Genomic DNA, 19,683 nt, shown 5'->3' with positions numbered 1-19,683 from the left:
TCCTTCTCGACAGCCTGCAGCCCAGGCTAAGCCCCAGCACGCTCACTCTCGTCAGCAGCGTGCGCCTCAGCAAGGCCCCGCGGCTCCCCAGCAAAAGCAAGGGGCGAGCTTTTGACTGGCTCCAGCAGAGCATAGCCGACATCTAAGTGTCAGTGCCGGGCGACCTGCCGGTCGGGGGGAGGTTGAAAGCTTTTCACCAAAGGTGGCCTCTCGTAACCTCCGACCAGTGGGTTCTGCAAATAGTCCGGCAAGGATACACCCTCAATTTGGCCTCAAAACCTCCAAATTGTCCACCGGGAGCTCAGTCTTACAGCTTCCAGCACAAGCAGGTACTTGCAGAGGAACTCTCCGCCCTTCTCAGCACCAATGCGGTCGAGCCCGTGCCATCCGGGCAAGAAGGGCTGGGATTCTATTCCAGGTACTTCCTTGTGGAAAAGAAAACAGGGGGGATGCGTCCCATCCTAGACCTAAGGGCCCTGAACAAATATCTCATAAAAGAAAAGTTCAGGATGCTTTCCCTGGGCACCCTCCTTCCCATGATTCAGGAAAACGATTGGCTATGCTCTCTGGACTTGAAGGATGCCTACACACACATCCCGATACTGCCAGCTCACAGACAGTATCTGCGATTTCAGCTGGGCACACGTCACTTCCAGTACTGTGTGCTACCCTTTGGGCTCGCCTCTGCGCCCAGGGTGTTCACAAAGTGCTTGGCTGTAGTAGCAGCAGCACTTCGCAGGCTGGGGGTGCACGTGTTCCCATATCTCGACGATTGGCTGGTGAAGAACACGTCCGAGGCAGGAGCCCTGCAGTCCATGCAGTTGACTATTCGCCTCCTGGAGCTACTGGGGTTTGTGATAAATTACCCAAAGTCCCATCTTCTCCCAGCACAGAGACTCGAATTCATAGGAGCTCTGCTGGATTCTCTGACGGCTCGCGCCTATCTCCCAGAGGCGAGAGCCAACAACTTGTTGTCCCTCGTCTCGCGGGTGCGAGCGTCCCAGCAGATCACAGCTCGGCAGATGTTGAGATTGCTGGGCCACATGGCCTCCACAGTTCATGTGACTCCCATGGCCCGCCTTCACATGAGATCTGCTCAATGGACCCTAGCTTCTCAGTGGTTTCAGGCTGCTGGGGATCTAGAAGACGTGATCCACCTGTCCACGAGTTTTCTCGAATCCCTGTATTGGTGGACGATTTGGTCCAATTTGACTCTGGGACGTCCTTTCCAAATTCCTCAGCCACAAAAAGTGCTGACCACGGATGCGTCTCTCCTGGGATGGGGAGCTCATGTCGATGGGCTTCACACCCAAGGAAGCTGGTCCCTCCAGGAACGCGGTCTGCAGATCAATCTCCTGGAGTTGCGAGCGATCTGGAACGCTATGAAGGCTTTCAGAGATCGGCTGTCCCACCAAATTATCCAAATTCAGACAGACAACCAGGTTGCCATGTATTACATCAACAAGCAGGGGGGCACCGGATCTCGCCCCCTGTGTCAGGAAGCCGTCAGCATGTGGCTCTGGGCTCGCCGGCACGGCATGGGGCTCCAAGCCACATATCTGGCAGGCGTAAACAACAGTCTGGCCGACAGACTGAGCAGGATCATGCAACCTCACGAGTGATTGCTCAACTCCCGAGTGGTGCGCCAGATCTTCCAAGCGTGGGGCACCCCCTTGGTGGATCTCTTCGCATCTCGAGCAAACCACAAAGTCCTTCAGTTCTGTTCCAGGCTTCAGGCCCACGGCAGACTGGCATCGGATGCCTTCCTCCTGGATTGGGGGGAGGGCCTGCTGTATGCTTATCCTCCCATTCCTCTGGTGGGGAAGACTTTGTTGAAACTCAAGCAAGACCGAGGCACCATGATTCTGATTGCTCCCTTTTGGCCGCGTCAGATCTGGTTCCCTCTTCTTCTGGAGTTATCCTCCGAAGAACCCTGGAGATTGGAGTGTTTTCCGACCCTCATCACGCAGGACGAAGGGGCTCTTCTGCATTCCAGCCTCCGGTCCCTGGCTCTCACGGCCTGGATGTTGAGAGCATAGACTTTGCCTCTTTGGGTCTGTCAGAGGGTGTCTCCCGCATCTTGCTTGCTTCCAGGAAAGATTCCACTAAGAGGAGTTACTTCTTCCTATGGAGGAGGTTTGCCGTCTGGTGTGACAGCAAGGCCCTAGATCCTCGCTCTTGTCCTACACAGACCCTGCTTGAATACCTTCTGCACTTGTCTGAGTCTGGTCTCAAGACCAACTCTGTAAGGGTTCACCTTAGTGCAATCAGTGCATACCATTACCGTGTGGAAGGTAAGCCGATCTCAGGACAGCCTTTAGTTGTTCGCTTCATGAGAGGTTTGCTTTTGTCAAAGCCCCCTGTCAAGCCTCCTACAGTGTCATGGGATCTCAATGTCGTTCTCACCCAGCTGATGAAACCTCCTTTTGAGCCACTGAACTCCTGCCATCTGAAGTACTTGACCTGGAAGGTCATTTTCTTGGTGGCAGTTACTTCAGCTCGTAGAGTCAGTGAGCTTCAGGCCCTGGTAGCCCAGGCCCCTTACACCAAATTTCATCATAACAGAGTAGTCCTCCGCACTCACCCTAAGTTCTTGCCAAAGGTTGTGTCGGAGTTCCATCTGAACCAGTCAATTGTCTTGCCAACATTCTTTCCCCGTCCTCATTCCTGCCCTGCTGAACGTCAGCTGCACACATTGGACTGCAAGAGAGCATTGGCCTTCTATCTGGAGCGGACACAGCCCAACAGACAGTCCGCCCAATTGTTTGTTTCTTTTGATCCCAATAGGAGGGGAGTGGCTGTAGGGAAACGCACCATATCCAATTGGCTAGCAGATTGCATTTCCTTCACTTACGCCCAGGCGGGGCTGGCTCTTGAGGGTCATGTCACGGCTCATAATGTTAGAGCCATGGCAGCGTCGGTAGCCCACTTGAAGTCAGCCTCTATTGAAGAAATTTGCAAAGCTGCGACGTGGTCATCTGTCCACACATTCACATCTCATTACTGCCTGCAGCAGGATACCCGACGCAACAGTCGGTTCGGGCAGTCAGTTCTTCAGAACCTGTTTGGGCTTTAGGATCCAACTCCACCCCCCGAGGGCCCTGTTTGTTCTGTTCCAGGCTGCACTCTCAGTTAGTTGGTAAATTTTTTAGGTCAATCTCAGTTATGTCCTCGCCGTTGCGAGGCCCAATTGACCATGGTTGTTGTTTTGAGTGAGCCTGGGGGCTAGGGATACCCCATCAGTGAGAACAAGCAGCCTGCTTGTCCTCGGAGAAAGCGAATGCTACATACCTGTAGAAGGTATTCTCCGAGGACAGCAGGCTGATTGTTCTCACAAACCCGCCCGCCTCCCCTTTGGAGTTGTCTTCCCTTGTTTCTCTTTTGCTACATACGAGACTGGCCGGTTTCGGGCGGGAAGACGGCCGCGCATGCGCGGTGCGCGCGAGGGCTAGCAAAGGACTTTGCTAGTGAAGATTCCGATTGGAGGGGCTGCCGTGGACGTCACCCATCAGTGAGAACAATCAGCCTGCTGTCCTCGGAGAATACCTTCTACAGGTATGTAGCATTCGCTTTTTCTGATGTTGCTCCTGAGTTGCCCCTTTTTCTCTCCCCCAGAGCTATGTCCCTTAATAGGCTTCCCAAGCCTGTACGTCTAGCCCCGTCTTCAGCTGTTATGCCCTTACGCTACAGAGTTGGCACCTAAATCCTACAGTATGCAATTGCAGTGGAGGTGTACATGTGAGTAGGATATGGCCACGTCAAGGAGGGGTACTGACGACTGTAGCAGGAACTTCACAGAATGCTGGCAGTGACCCATACAATTGCTGCATTTAGGCTTGAGCAGTTCCGCCTGCCGTACAACCAGCATAAGTGGTTTTGCCTACATTTAGGTGCATCTTTGCTAACGTAAGCTGGTATTTTGTAATGGTTTTGGTGCACAATTTAGCTGTTATAGAATTCTTAGCGCTCACTTGTTGAGTACCAGAATTGTGATATCCTATATAGTATTGCCCCTTTAGCTCTTGTTGTTGTTCAGAAAAAAAGACTTCCCTCTTGTATTCCAAGGTATAAATCAGACACTGGCATTAAAAACTTTAAAAACAAAAACAAAGCAGCATGAATATGCTAATCAAGTTGGTGTAGAATAATTTAACAGGTTCATTTTACAGACTCTGGAATTCGTTGCCAGAGAATGTGGTAAAGGCAGTTAGCTTAACGGAGTTTTAAAAAGGTTTGGACGGCTTCCTAAAGGAAAAGTCCATAGACTATTATTAAATGGACTTGGGGGAAAATCCACTGTTTCTGGGATAAGCAGTATAAAATGTTTTGTACATTTTGGGGATTTTGCCGGGTATCTGTGACCTGGATTGGCCACTGTTGGAAACAGGATGCTGGGCTTGATGGACCTTTGGTCTTTCCCAGTATGGCAATACTTATGTACTAAAAGTTAATTGTACGCTGTGGGCTTCAGCAAACAAAATTACGTAAGCAGAAAAAGATCACCTGTTATAACAGAGAGAGGCATGAAACAGGAAGCAGAAACTGTCTGAAATGAGAGAACTTATTCTCTTCTAGCTGCCCCAGCCTCTTCCATCTTTCACTCTCTATCCCTGCTCCCACGCACAGTAGCTGAAGCATGGGGGCCCGCCCTGAGCTTGTGCCAGCTGGTACCTGGAAGCTCAATTTCCTTCTTCCTGTTAGAATCACTAGTGGTTTGTTTCTTTCGTAACACCTCTGGGTTTCAGAAATTACACGGCTGCCATGTTGCAATTTGCCAGTCTAATGTGGTACAGGAAGTTCTTTTTCTCTCAGGCTATACTTGAGCTGCCTCACCCATCCTACCTTCTTCCACCTTATTTCACTTATGTTCACAGCCTTCATTTATAACTATTTTTTAAATAATTATTTTTACTCAAAGATTTGGGGAAAGTATTTCAAGTGACAGAGACTGCAGAGGGGGAAAATGCATTATGGACTAGATTCTATATATGGTTCCTGAAAAATTGGCACTGAAAAAAATGCCTAGGCATATTCTATAAAGTGCATCTAGATTTACGCACGGTTTATAGAATACCCCTAGTGTACCCATATGTACATTTGGCGTAAAAACTGGCACGTAAATTGGGCACAAAGCAGGTGTATTCTAGGTCTAGGGCTTTTCAGTTTAGAGAAGAGACGGCTGAGGGGAGACATGATTGAGGGATATAAAATAATGAGTGGAGTGGAACAGGTGGATGTGAAGCGTCTGTTCACGCTTTCCAAAAATACTAGGACTAGGGGGCATGCGATGAAACTACAGTGTAGTAAATTTAAAACAAATCGGAGAAAATTTTCTTCACCCAACGCGTAATTAAACTCTGGAATTCGTTGCCCGAGAATGTGGTGAAGGCGGTTAGCTTGACAGAGTTTAAAAAGGGGTTATACAGTTTCCTAAAGGACAAGTCCATAAACCACTACTAAATGGACTTGGGAAAAATCCACAATTCCAGGAATAAGTACATAAGTAGTGCCATACTAGGAAAGACCAAAGGTCCATCTAGCCCAGCATCCTGTCACCGACAGTGGCCAATCCAGGTCAAGGGCACCTGGCACGCTCCCCAAACGTAAAAACATTCCAGACAAGTTATACCTAAAAATGCGGAATTTTTCCAAGTCCATTTAATAGCGGTCTATGGACTTGTCCTTTAGGAATCTATCTAACCCCTTTTTAAACTCCGTCAAGCTAACCGCCCGTACCACGTTCTCCGGCAACGAATTCCAGAGTCTAATTACACGTTGGGTGAAGAAATAATAATGTGTCATCGGCGAATTTAATTACCTCACTAGTTATTCCCATCTCTAGGTCATTTATAAATACATTAAAAAGCAACGGACCCAGCACAGACCCCTGCGGGACCCCACTAACTACCCTCCTCCACTGAGAATACTGGCCACGCAATCCTACTCTCTGCTTCCTATCTTTCAACCAGTTCTTAATCCATAATAATACCCTACCTCCGATTCCATGACTCTGCAATTTCTTCAGGAGTCTTTCGTGCGGCACTTTGTCAAACGCCTTCTGAAAATGTACGTTTGGGAAGCTTGCCAGGTGCCCTTGGCCTGGATTGACCGTTGTCGTGGACAGGATGCTGGGCTCGATGGACCCTTGGTCTTTTCTCAGTGTGGCATTACTTATGTACTTATGTAACCGTGCATGTAGATTTTCAGAACACCCATGGTCTGCCCGCTCCACGCCCATGGACATGCTCCCTTTTTAGCAGTGTGCATTAGAATTATGCACACCAGTTTACAGAATATGCCTAGTAAGTTGTGTGTGTAAATTCTAATTAATGCTATTAGTATCAACTGCTTGTTATGTGGCAATTATTGATTGGCTTGTTAATTAAATTGTGTGCACAAATCCAGAATATGACCGGATTTGCATATGCAATTTAGGTCGCACTATAGAATCCGGGGGGTATCTGCATTTTCTGTGGTAGAACTAATGTTTTGTGCTTCTGAAAATACCATTAATGTGCATTTGAAGTTTTTAGCCTGAAATAACAGAAAAAAAATAGAGGAGCAGATATTCAGTGGGAGATGAGGTGGGAGAGACCATTTTTCCTGTGCGCCAGGGTCCTTTTTACCGTAGTGGGTAAAAAGCCCCCAGACACACGTGGCCATGTGGTAAGAGAACCCATTGAGGTGGCAATAAGGGCTCCTGCTAACCCGGCAGTAACCGGGCAGTGTGCGGCGATGCCCGATTACCACTGGGTTATTATCACACAAGCCATTTCTGGGGGGTTTCTTTTTCCCCCGGAAATGGTACACGCTCGGGGCAGGACTACCACCAGCGTCCACGTTGGGCCAGCAGTAGTCCTGAAAGAATGAGCGGTAAGCCCGCGTTTGGCCCCTATGTGCAGACTACACAATACAGATTCTTCATGAGTAGGCCTGGATTCAGTAACTGATGTTCAAAATTGAGTGCCCTAAAAAAAAAAATCAATGCTAAGTGCGCCCTTTATGGAATCGCATTTAGTGCTAACTTTACGCCTACTGAAACCTGCTGTAAATCCTGGTGCCCAAGTTAACTGTGCTGAGGCCATATTCTATAATTCCATGCGTAACTTCTCAGAACGCCCCTGACATGCCCATGGCCACGCCCCCTTTGAGTTATGCGCTAATAGAGAGAGGTACCATGCCTTATAGAAGTGCGTATCCAGATTCATGTGTATATTGTAATGAATGCCAATTAACATCAATTGGTTGTTAACTATTAACATCAATAATTAAGTGCTTTCATGTGCATCTTGGGTGTGTGTACGAATTTGGGCACGCAATTCTGGAAGCCATATAGAGAATCTGAGGGGGGGGTGCACTATTTGTGAAATGAAAAAAATTGTTGTTTTTTTTTTTGTTAACAGAACCAAAGGAACAAAAATGAAGTGAAAATTTGTGGCCTGCAGAGTCCTAGAAAATGCACATAACTTTCAGCAGGTTTATTTGCTGCTGATAATTAACTTCTAAATATATATCCACACACTACTAACTGTTGTGGAGGGGCATTAAAAAAAAAAGTCTACAAAAAATGATGTTCTCCAAGGACAAGCAGGCTGCTTGTTCTCGCTGATGGGTGACGTCCTTGGCAGCCCCTCCAATCGGAAACTTCACTAGAAAAGGCCTTTGCTAGCTCTCGCGCGCCCATGCGCACCGCCCATGCGCACCGCACATGTGCGGCCGTCTTCCCGCCTGAACCGGCTCGTGTTCGTCAGTCGTCTTTTGTCCGCGCTCGGGACGGTCGTGTTTTGCCGCCGTTTCGTGCCCCTTAAGTTGACCCTCGCGCGTCTTCGCGATTTTCGTTAAAAAAAAAAAAAGAGAGACCTTTTGGTCTTTGTCCCTTCCCGTGTGTCCAGTTTGTTTCCCCGGCGTAAGTTTCCTTTCGCTTTTGAGGTAGGCCTTTTTCGTGGCCTCGGTACGTTTTTTTTCTCTCTCCCTTATTTTTGGTGCCCTTCGTCGCCATCACGAATTTTGATTTCGCCGGCGTGATTTTTCCGCCCATGTCATCGAAGTCTCCCAGCGGCTTCAAGAAGTGCACCCAATGCGCCCAGGTAATCTCGCTCACTGATGGGCACGCTTCGTGTCTTCAGTGTCTGGGGGCTGGGCACCGCCCGCAGGCCTGTAGTCTTTGTGCTCTTTTACAGAAGAGGACTCAGGTAGCGAGATTGGCCCAGTGGAACGTGTTGTTCTCGGGCTCTTCGTCGACAACAGCACCGGAGGCATCGACGGCATCGAGGTTTCGACCCTCTGCATTGTCGGTACCGAGACATCGGAAGGCTGCATCGGCATCGGTGGTACTGGGACCTCCGCTGTTGCTGATGTCGTCGGACGGTGGTGCTTCGACTGGAGTGCAGGTGAGGGCTGTCCATTCCCCTGCTGGTGGCGGTGAGCCTTCGGGTGGGTCTCCTCCCGCCCTGAGGGCTCCTGCGGTACAGCCCCCCGAGACCGACCTTCTTCGGCCTCGGCCCCGAGGAAGCGACGGCTGGATTCTACGTCCTCCTCGTCGGTACCGGGAAGCTCCGGTGACATGCTTCGTTTGAAGAAATCAAAGAAGCATCGACACCGGTCTCCTTCCCGCATCGGTACCGAGAGCTCTGGGTCGCCGAGGGAGTCGGCACCCAGTAGGCATCGGCACTGGGAGGATCGCTCACCCTCTGTTCAGGAGGTGTCGATGCGCTCCCCCCTTGGACAGCCCGGAACCGCCTCCACACCCAGAACAGACTCTGACCTCGACGCCTGCATCGGCTTCCATGTCTTTCTCCACAGCCGCTCTGCACGAGAGTCTCCGGGCCATTCTCCCAGAGATCCTGGGAGACCTGTTGCGCCCTTCCCCTCCGGTACCGGGGGTGCCTGCGCCTCCGGTACCGTCGAGTGAGGCGCCGGCTGGCCCTTTGCCCGGGGTGAGGTCTCCGACATTGGTGCCGCTTGCGGTACCGGTTGCCGCCGCCTCCCAGGAAGACTCCCCGACGACATCGGTGGAGGGAGCTTCGCCGGTGCTGGCGAGGGAGTCTACCTCTCGACGCTCCCACCGTGGCCGTGTTTCCACGGAGTCGAGTCGGGCACGGCTTCAGACACAGGTTCATGAACTTGTGTCTGATACCGATGGTGAGGCCTCATGGGAGGAGGAGGAGGACATCAGATATTTCTCTGACGAGGAGTCTGATGGCCTTCCTTCTGATCCCACTCCCTCCCCTGAAAGGCAGCTTTCTCCTCCAGAGAGTCTGTCTTTTGCGGCCTTTGTCCGGGAGATGTCTACGGCCATCCCCTTCCCGGTGGTTGTGGAGGATGAGCCCAGGGCTGAAATGTTTGAGCTCTTGGACTATCCTTCTCCACCTAAGGAAGCGTCCACAGTACCCATGCATCATGTCCTAAAAAAGACATTGCTGGCGAACTGGACCAAGCTTCTAACTAATCCCCACATTCCCAAGAAGATCGAGTCCCAGTACCAGATCCATGGGGACCCAGAGCTGATGCGCACTCAGTTGCCTCACGACTCTGGGTTGGTGGATCTGGCCCTAAAGAAGGCTAAGAGTTCTAGGGAGCATGCTTCGGCGCCCCCGGGCAAGGACTCTAGAACCTTAGACTCCTTTGGGAGGAAGGCCTACCATTCTTCAATGCTCGTGGCCAAGATTCAGTCCTACCAGCTCTACACGAGCATTCACATGCGGAACAATGTGCGGCAGTTGGCGGGCTTGGTGGACAAGCTCCCTTCTGAGCAAGCCAAGCCGTTTCAGGAGGTGGTCAGGCAGCTGAAGGCGTGCAGAAAATTCCTGGCCAGAGGGGTATATGATACCTTTGATGTTGCGTCCAGGGCCGCTGCTCAAGGTGTGGTGATGCGCAGACTCTCATGGCTGTGTGCCTCCGACCTGGAGAATAGAATCCAGCAGCGGATTGCGGACTCCCCTTGCCGAGCGGACAACATTTTTGGAGAAAAAGTCGAACAGGTGGTAGAGCAGCTCCACCAGCGGGATAACGCTTTCGACAAATTCTCCCGCCGGCAGCCTTCAGTATCTACCTCTTCAGGTAGACGTTTTTATGGGGGAAGGAGGACTGTTCCCTACTCTTCTGGTAAGCGTAGGTACAATCCTCCTTCTCGACAGCCTGCGGCCCAGGCTAAGCCCCAGCGCGCGCGCTCTCGTCAGCAGCGTGCGCCTCAGCAAGGCCCCACAGCTCCCCAGCAAAAGCAGGGGGCGAGGTTTTGACTGGCTCCAGAAGAGCATAGCCGATGTCAAAGTGTCTGTGCCGGGCGATGTGCCGGTCGGGGGGAGGTTGAAAGTTTTTCACCAAAGGTGGCCTCTCATAACCTCCGACCAGTGGGTCCTCCAAATAGTCCGGCAAGGATACACCCTCAATTTGGCCTCGAAACCTCCAAATTGCCCACCGGGAGCTCAATCCTTCAGCTTCCAGCACAAGCAGCTACTTGCAAAGGAACTCTCCGCCCTTCTCAGCGCCAATGTGGTCGAGCCCGTGCCATCCGGGCAAGAAGGGCTGGGATTCTAATCCAGGTACTTCCTTGTGGAAAAGAAAACAGGGGGGATGCGTCCCATCCTAGACCTAAGGGCCCTGAACAAATATCTGGTCAAGGAAAAGTTCAGGATGCTTTCCCTGGGCACCCTTCTTCCCATGATTCAGCAAAACGATAGGCTATGCTCTCTGGACTTAAAGGATGCTTATACACACATCCCGATACTGCCAGCCCACAGACAGTATCTTCGATTTCGTCTGGGATCACGTCACTTCCAGTACTGTGTGCTACCCTTTGGGCTCGCCTCTGTGCCCAGAGTGTTCACGAAGTGCCTAGCTGTGGTAGAAGCAGCGCTTCGCAGGCTCGGAGTGCACGTGTTCCCTTATCTCGACAATTGGCTGGTGAAGAACACATCTGAGGCAGGAGCTCTACAGTCCATGCAGATGACTATTCGCCTCCTGGAGCTACTGTACACCTTCTCCCAGTACAGAGACTCGAATTCATAGGAGCTCTGCTGGATTCTCGGACGGCTCGGGCCTATCTCCCGGAGACGAGGGCCAACAATCTGCTGTCCCTCGTCTCCCGGGTACGAGCGTCCCAGCAGATCACAGCTCGGCAGATGTTGAGATTGCTTGGCCACATGGCCTCCACAGTCCATGTGACTCCCATGGCACGCCTTCACATGCGATCTGCTCAATGGACCCTAGCTTCCCAGTGGTTTCATGCTGCTGGGGATCTAGAGGACGTGATCCATCTGTCCATGAGTTTTCTCAAATCCCTGTATTGGTGGACGATTTGGACCAATTTGACTCTGGGACGCCCCTTCCAAATTCCTCAGCCACAAAAGGTGCTGACTACGGATGCGTCTCTCCTCGGGTGGGGAGCTCATGTCGATGGACTTCACACCCAAGGAAGCTGGTCCCTCCAGGAACGCGACTGCAGATCAATCTCCTGGAGTTACGAGCGATCTGGAACGCTCTGAAGGCTTTCAGAGATCGGCTGTCCCATCAAATTATCTAAATTCAGACAGACAACCAGGTTGCCATGTATTACATCAACAAGCAGGGGGGCACCGGATCTCGCCCCCTGTGTCAGGAAGCCGTCAGCATGTGGCTCTGGGCTCGCCGTTATGGCATGTGGCTCCAAGCCACATATCTGGCAGGCGTAAACAGTCTGGCCGGCAGGTTGAGCAAGATTATGCAACCTCACGAGTGGTTGCTCAACTCCAGAGTGGTGCGCCAGATCTTCCAAGTGTGGGGCACCCCCTTGGTAGATCTCTTTGCATCTCGAGCCAACCACAAGATCCCTCAGTTCTGTTACAGACTTCAGGCCCACGGTCGACTGGCATCGGATGCCTTCCTCCTGGACTGGGGGGAAGGCCTGCTGTATGCTTATCCTCCCATACCTCTGGTGGGGAAGACTTTGTTGAAACTCAAGCAAGACCGGGGCACCATGATTCTGATTGCTCTCTTTTGGCCGCGTCAGATCTGGTTTCCTCTTCTTCTGGAGTTGTCCTCCGAAGAACCCTGGAGATTGGAGTGTTTTCCGACCCTCATTACACAGGACGAAGGGGCGCTTCTGCATCCCAGCCTCCGGTCTCTGGCTCTCACGGCCTGGATGTTGAGAGCGTAGACTTTGCCTCTTTGGGTCTGTCGGAGGGTGTCTCCCGTGTCTTGCTTGCTTCCAGGAAAGATTCCACTAAGAGGAGCTACTTCTTTTTATGGAGGAGGTTTACCGTCTGGTGTGACAGCAAGGCCTTAGATCCTCGCTCCTGTCCTACACAGACCCTGCTTGAATACCTTCTGCACTTGTCTGAGTCTGGTCTCAAGACCAACTCTGTAAGAGTTCACCTTAGCGCAATCAGTGCATACCATTACCGTGTGGAAGGTAAGCCGATCTCAGGAGAGCCTTTAGTTGTTCGCTTCATGAGAGGTTTGCTTTTGTCAAAGCCCCCCCGTCAAACCTCCTACAGTGTCATGGGATCTCAATGTCGTTCTCACCCAGCTGATGAAACCTCCTTTTGAGCCACTGAACTCCTGCCATCTGAAGTACTTGACCTGGAAGGTCATTTTCTTGGTGGCAGTTACTTCAGCTCGTAGAGTCAGTGAGCTTCAGGCCTTGGTAGCCCAGGCCCCTTACACCAAGTTTCATCATAATAGAGTAGTCCTCCGCACTCACCCTAAGTTCTTGTCGAAGGTAGTGTCGGAGTTCCATCTGAACCAGTCAATTGTCTTGCCAACATTTTTTCCCCGTCCACATTCCTGCCTTGCTGAACGTCAGCTGCACACATTGGACTGCAAAAGAGCATTGGCCTTCTATCTGGAGTGGACACAGCCCAACAGACAGTCCGCCCAATTGTTTGTTTCTTTTGATCCCAACAGGAGGGGGGTGGCTGTGGGGAAACGCACCATTTCCAATTGGCTAGCAGATTGCATTTCCTTCACTTACGCCCAGGCTGGGCTGGCTCTTGAGGGTCATGTCACGGCTCACAATGTTAGAGCCATGGCAGCGTCAGTGGCCCACTTGAAGTCAGCCACTATTGAAGAGATTTGCAAGGCTGCGACGTGGTCATCTGTCCACACATTCACATCTCATTACTGCCTGCAGCAGGATACCCGATGCGACAGTCGGTTCGGGCAGTCAGTGCTTCAGAATCTGTTCGGGGTTTAGAATCCAACTCCACCCCCCCTAGGCCCATGTTTTATTCTGTTCCAGGCTACACTCTCTGTTAGTTGGATAAGTTGTTAGGTCAATCTCAGTTATGTCCTCGCCGTTGCGAGGCCCAATTGACCATGTTTATTGTTTTGAGTGAGCCTGGGGGCTAGGGATACCCCATCAGTGAGAACAAGCAGCCTGCTTGTCCTCTGAGAAAGCGAATGCTACATACCTGTAGAAGGTATTCTCCGAGGACAGCAGGCTGATTGTTCTCACAAACCCGCCCGCCTCCCCTTTAGAGTTGTGTCTTCCCTGTCTTTGTCTTGCTACATATGAGACTGACGAACACGAGCCGGTTCGGGCGGGAAGACGGCTGCGCATGGGCGCGCGAGAGCTAGCAAAGGCCTTTGCTAGTGAAGTTTCCGATTGGAGGGGCTGCCGAGGACGTCACCCATCAGTGAGAACAATCAGCCTGCTGTCCTCGGAGAATACCTTCTACAGGTATGTAGCATTCGTTTTATAGTCGTAATCTAAAAGGAAATCTAGATGTTTTTCCTGTTCGATTATGACTGTGAGATGGGATGGTTTTGCACTGAAAATGTCCAAAATAAATAGCCCTTTTCCAAAGTAAAACATCCAATTTTTGAATGACAAAAAAACAAGGACATGAATGTCTGCATCATTTTCAAAAATATGGCTACACAGGTATCCCTACAAAAGAGAGGAGTAGCCTTGTGGTTAATGTAGTGAACAACAGACCAAGAGACAGAAGTTCAAGCCTTATAATTCCTTTTTTTTGGTAAATGTGACCCCTTCAGGACCTGAAGAATACCTACTGTACTTGAATTTATGCTACTTCAATAGTCTTCAGGCTTGCAGGTGGCTTATATATTTAGATATGGTAGGTATTTTTCTGTTTCTGGAGGGCTTAGACTTGTTGTTGTTTTTAGAGGGGCGGAGAAAAGTGTGTTGAAGTAGGACTTGAACCTGGGTCCCTTAGTTCATAATCCACTACACTACCCATTAGGCTACTCCTCGGTCATACCTGCAGCTGACACAAAGCCTGGTTTTCCTTTCCAGTTTCACTATCAGGGAAAAGGGAGGGGAACAGCCATAGGAGCCAACTTTTCAAAATTATTGGGGGTGCTAAGCCCAATGGAAATAACCTCTCCCTGGACACATACAAGGAATTTTCCCAATATTGGAGGTGCTCAAGCACCCACAGAGTTAGCTCCTATTGGAACAGCAACCACTGGGGCATTAACAAGGAGTCATGTCTTAATCTTTCAGTGGTCAGCTGCTCAATTAGAGCAACTTTTATAACTTTGACATGACTGAAACAAGTCTAGATAAAAAGGTGCTTCGTTTTAGACATGGGCTTTTCTTCCCATTTGAAAATCCCTGTTGGACGCCCTACTTTTTCATCTTCCCTAGTCCCTCCCAAAACACAGAAAGCCCCCCCCCCCCCCCTTTGCTATTTGGACAAACTTCAGTGTGAAAAATCCAGATTACCAGATTATCAGGATGTGGAAGTTTTTAGCATATGGGGGCGTTTTTATAAGTGTCTTAAAACGTCCATCTAGTTTGTAAATAACGAGCCCCATAGTATTATAATATAGTTATCAATTTCCTGGTGTTTTACTGACATCTGCTGGTATTAGTATAGTCACAAGGAGTTCATTGTTAAACATTTATGTAGCTTGGCAAGGTGTACACAACACGCTACAGACACAGGAAAAGGTGATGTCTTACTTATGAGAAGTACGATGGAAAGTGAGGGTGATGCTTTCTCTATCTGTTCCCTCTATTTCTACACCAATAACTAAATAAAATCATGTTTGTGAGAGATTGAGGAGTCTTGGGGGCAGTATCTCTAGGTGAGTTTGTTTGTGCATACCATGACAGTCATGAACCTCATTCCTAAACCAGAGTATGTAGAGTATGATCTCAGTTTCTCAAATTTACTACTAACTTTTTGCTGTTGAACTTGCATTGTGTCAGAGAGCTTCTTTCTTTGTTCGAAATATACTGGACCGAAAAAGAGACCAGTGAAATATCGTATAGTGGAGCATTTAAGCAAGCTGAGGTTGGGACGTGTGGAGGCTCCATTAGGTCCAGCATTGGCGTGAGGCTCACCATAGATTGTAAGGTTTAAAATTTGTGGTATTACAATCTGTCAAACATGCATTGCTTCAGAGGGAACAGAGATTAATTTTTAAATGGGTAGCAGTACATCCCTTAGGACTGAACAAAGAAATTGATGGGACATTATTATGAAGAGACTGATTGATTGTTGTGATAATTTAATGAGCATGTGCAGTCTTTCATTATAGCGACACCGCTGTCGTTGTAGCCAGCAGCCATTTTTGAGGCTGGTAGCCTCTTCTGCTCCCATTATTAATCCAGATATATATTTGGATTATATTTGTGATTTATTATCGTTTTTTATATTGTGATATTGACATTTTGTTTTGATTTAGATACATAAAAATAAGTTTTTTGTTGTGATACCTGAATGTTTAGGGTATTTTGGTGTTCATAAGATTTAACATATATAGACAACATCAAGGTGTGCTTGGAAATCTTTTAATCAATCAAGTAACACCCAATATGATGGCAGATATTTCTGTCTTTTTCTGCCACATTCTTGGTTTCTGGTGGCATTTCCTTGTACTTGAGGATCTTCTGTCTCTCCATGTGACCAGGGCAGTGCAGCTACACAGTGTTCAATGGATATAGGAGTGCAAAAATCAATCCCCATCTATTGTCTTCCTTGCAATGGCTGCAGCACAGTGGGCGGAGCAGGAGCGCTAGGGGCGTGTCACACAGGGCACAACTGTGGCTCAGGACAGCCCTGCACATGATTCAGAGTAATCACTTGGGTTGAAGTTAGGAGACTCCATTGTGTTTATGTTAATGTTTTTATGTATTGATTTTCAATGTCATATGTCAAAATGATGAACAAACATTGATCTAGGAAAGTGGTATAAAAGATTTTTAAACAAATAAAAAGCTGCTAGAAAGAGGACATGTTACTCCAAGAAGGTATACCAGGAATGCATTCAGCATTATTTTTTATTTTTACAGGTATGTATATAATTAGCTAAATAGACCTGTGTATACACGTGAGTATTACTAAACACACTTCTTACTGTTATGATGATGGTGAAGTCATTTGGTTGCTCTAGGTATAGAGGCCTATCAAATTTCACTTTTGATTTCAGCTTCATTGTTAAAACCAACCTGAAATTGGTATTCAGTCGTGTGACAAAATGCCTAGCCACCCACCTGCTTACCCTGTGGCCACTTAGAGGGTCTATCCCCAGCGCAGCTCAGGTCCACCTGCCACTTGTGCTCTACACTAGCATCCTCCTCCCACCGACTGGGTCACAACCACCTCTGGGCAAGTCTCCCGCTCTCCAATTATCCCCAATGATTTCTAGGTTACTGGGGCCACACTCACAGAGATCCCACAGTTCCACAAAAGCGTTCACAGACCCAACACGCAAATCACCAGGATTCTTTATCAGTCCAGACAGGCACAATGAACAAGCAATTGTGTTTATTCTCAGAACTTGGAACAGTGGACAAAAATGTGCAATTAGCAAACAATAACAGGTAACTGAACTATGGATCAATTATAACCCTAACTAAACATTTATATACTGTCTAAACAGTATCTGGGAAGATCAGGACATATAATTCACCAAGCCTCAGCAAAGAGATCTGTCTCTCTCTCTCTCTTCCTGATTAAGACTGAAGGCAAAATTAGTACACTCTAAGGCCAGTCAGATTTGAAAGTATTCTGCTTGCTTCCTGCTTGTGTTAAAGAAAAAGAACATTCAGTTCCCTAAAACAGCTTTACAGCAAAGCCACACCACCTGCTGGCCAAATAGGAGAAATACATTTCAGACATAATTCAAACAGGAAAATATCCAACACATTTTATAGGCTTAAAACACACTGTTTCTTAACAAGTCTTATTTATTTTCGGCCAAAAATGCTGCTGGAGATCACAATAGCCATTTTGACTGAGGACTCAACATGGACAGGAGCAACTTGGGATCAATCCTGCTCCAGCTAGCCGCTCTACCACCAATGAAATAGCAGGCCTGGGGGGAGACTCCTTTCCAGGGGGAGGGGAGTGAGGCTTCTTCAGGAGGGGAGCTCCAAGAGGGAAGGAGTGGGGGCCAGGCCAAGGCATGGCAGGGTCAGTTTCAGACAGCCTCTGTCTAGCTGTGGATCACTTCCTGCTATGTGTCTAGTGAGTTTGTGTTACGTACTTAGCTTGCCTTTTCTTTGTCCCACGTTTTGAAAAGCCGGTTATATATTGGGCTGTGACTATAAGCGGGTAAGCTTCAGCCGGAATACCTAGTATTTCACAAAAGTATTTTTTTTCAACATATCCATTGCTGAAATAAGTGGTGGTCTAGGAAAAATTAGAAATCTTAAATTGTTCCTTCCATGATTTTCTAAATATTCAAGCTTATGAGCTTGAATATCTCTGTCCCTGACAACTAATAAAGCAAAGTTCTGTAGTTGTTTAATTTCACTTTCTATAGAGGCAGTCTTATTTTCTTGCAGTTCCAATTTACCCAACAGAAGCTGATAAGATTGTTTTAACTCCAAAACCTCTCCCCTAAAGGAGTTAGACACTTGAAGGAGGGAAGAGTTCAAATCTTGGATTGTGTCCCATAGAGACTCCATTGTCACCACAGCTGGTCACTTTAATCCACCATTCCCTCTGGGAGCAGGTCCCTAGTTGAAGAAAGAGGAAGGCTGAACAACTTGGCTATTCTCCGGTGTGACGGGTCCTCCTCTTGCAGGGGAAACCTGTCCTACTTTGGGTGTTTCACCTTGCTGCATCTCTGTCAGCACGGAACTGCTTCTGGGTCGTGGGAGAGCTGCGACTGAGGGAGGACTAAATGAAACTCCCTCGATGCTGCGGTCTGCTTCACTACCCATGGATCCCATTGAAGCGGCTGTTGGATCTCCCAGCGGTTGGATGCTGAAACCCTCTAGAGTGGCCTGACGTAAAGTAGGATTTTCTACCAGGCTCGGGGAGAAAAGAGCCTTAGTTTTTCCTTTTCTTTTCCCCATTTCCAGCATGGGGAAAAGCTCCAAACATTTGGCCCACTCGCAGAGGTTCAGGAGCTCACCGAATGCCTGTCTGCTTGGATCCGGTGTAGTAGTAGTATCTTCAGGGTTGGTTCACCTTATAATTTATATGATGCTTGACTGAGCTTATGGGTTTAAGTGGAGACTGTAAAGGTTCACATTAAATTAGATTAAATTATACTCACCCTTGGTCTCCTCCCCCTGCAGTCCCGCCTCCTTGTCTAATCCTCATTCTGGTCTCTGTTCATATTGCTGTTTCCTCTCAGTACCTCCACCCGCCCTTGCTTATTGCCAACACCACTGTCTGCTGCCCATTACACCAGGAGTGTGGCTGTAACAATAGGGGCTGGTAGGAATCAAGCTTTCAGATAGCACCAGCGGCAAAGCAAGTGCCAGTGAAATTCCACTGCAATGTTGCAGCCATTTGTCAGGTGAGGTGGAGCACAGGCAGGCAGGACAGAGAGATAGGCACAACCAGGACCTGTGGCAGATAATTTTATAACAGGAAGGTAAGAGGACATCTACTTAGGCTCAATTTCACATAGGTGACTCCTTTTCTTTATGTAATAATAGTGTTAGTGGCAGGCGCAGACCCTGAAGCAGTTGTAAATGTTTGTCATGTAGCTGCATAAATTATAATAATAATCTACAGGAGGGTTGTACGCACTGCACCCAAATTCCATCCCTGTGTGTGCCCTCTGGCTCAGTGTGTACCATCATGTTTCTGGCATGTGCTTTTTAGCTAGCAGTACTGTAGCCACATTACTACTACTACTACTTATCATTTCTATAACGCTACAAGGCATACGCAGCGCTGCACACCATACACAAAAAAAAAGACAGTCCCTGCTCAAAGAGCTTACAATCTAGATAAGACATGAGACAGACAGAACAATTAAGGGTAGGGAAATAAAGAGGTGAGGATAAAGGATAGGGCAATAAGTGAGGGTACTGTAAATGATTAAAACACCCCAAAACAGCGCATACTTCAGCACTTCAAGTACCCACCCCCTCATCGAATCGTCCCAAGGCCTACTTTTCTTTCCTTCCTATAAAACAAGGATGAACAACCCGCACACAGAGGGCCACACGAATGGTGGTACTGTTCCTAGCAGGCTGCGACATTAAGTAATACACAGAGCTCCATAGACCTCCTGTGATAGATAAAGAAGTAAGTAAAAACCATGGAAACAAACTGCTAAATGGGCTATTCTGAAAATATTTGAGAACTATAGTATTTAAAATTGCCAAAACTCTGGTTAATGACATTTTCTGTGTCTCGGGGGCCACATAAAATTCAGTGGTGGGCTGCAGATTGTTCACCCCTGCTAATAAAAGAATGCCTGAAAATGGCATCCAGATAGGAGTTAGGGAAGGAAACTGAAAATTAAACACTGTACTGCGTCTCC

General features: G+C 48.5%; 1 protein-coding gene across 1 annotated transcript in view; it reads left to right on the top strand.

Moving 5' to 3' along the window:
* The window catches only part of LOC115472178, a 67,821-nt gene that overhangs the window by 9,995 nt on the left and 38,143 nt on the right, over positions 1-19,683 (top strand). The window lies entirely within an intron of this gene.

This window comes from Microcaecilia unicolor, chromosome 6 (genome assembly GCF_901765095.1).
Source record: "Microcaecilia unicolor chromosome 6, aMicUni1.1, whole genome shotgun sequence".
Taxonomy (NCBI): Eukaryota; Metazoa; Chordata; class Amphibia; order Gymnophiona; family Siphonopidae; genus Microcaecilia; species Microcaecilia unicolor.
Note: the sequence above shows the minus strand (reverse complement) of the source record. Positions and strands in the feature narration are given on the sequence as shown.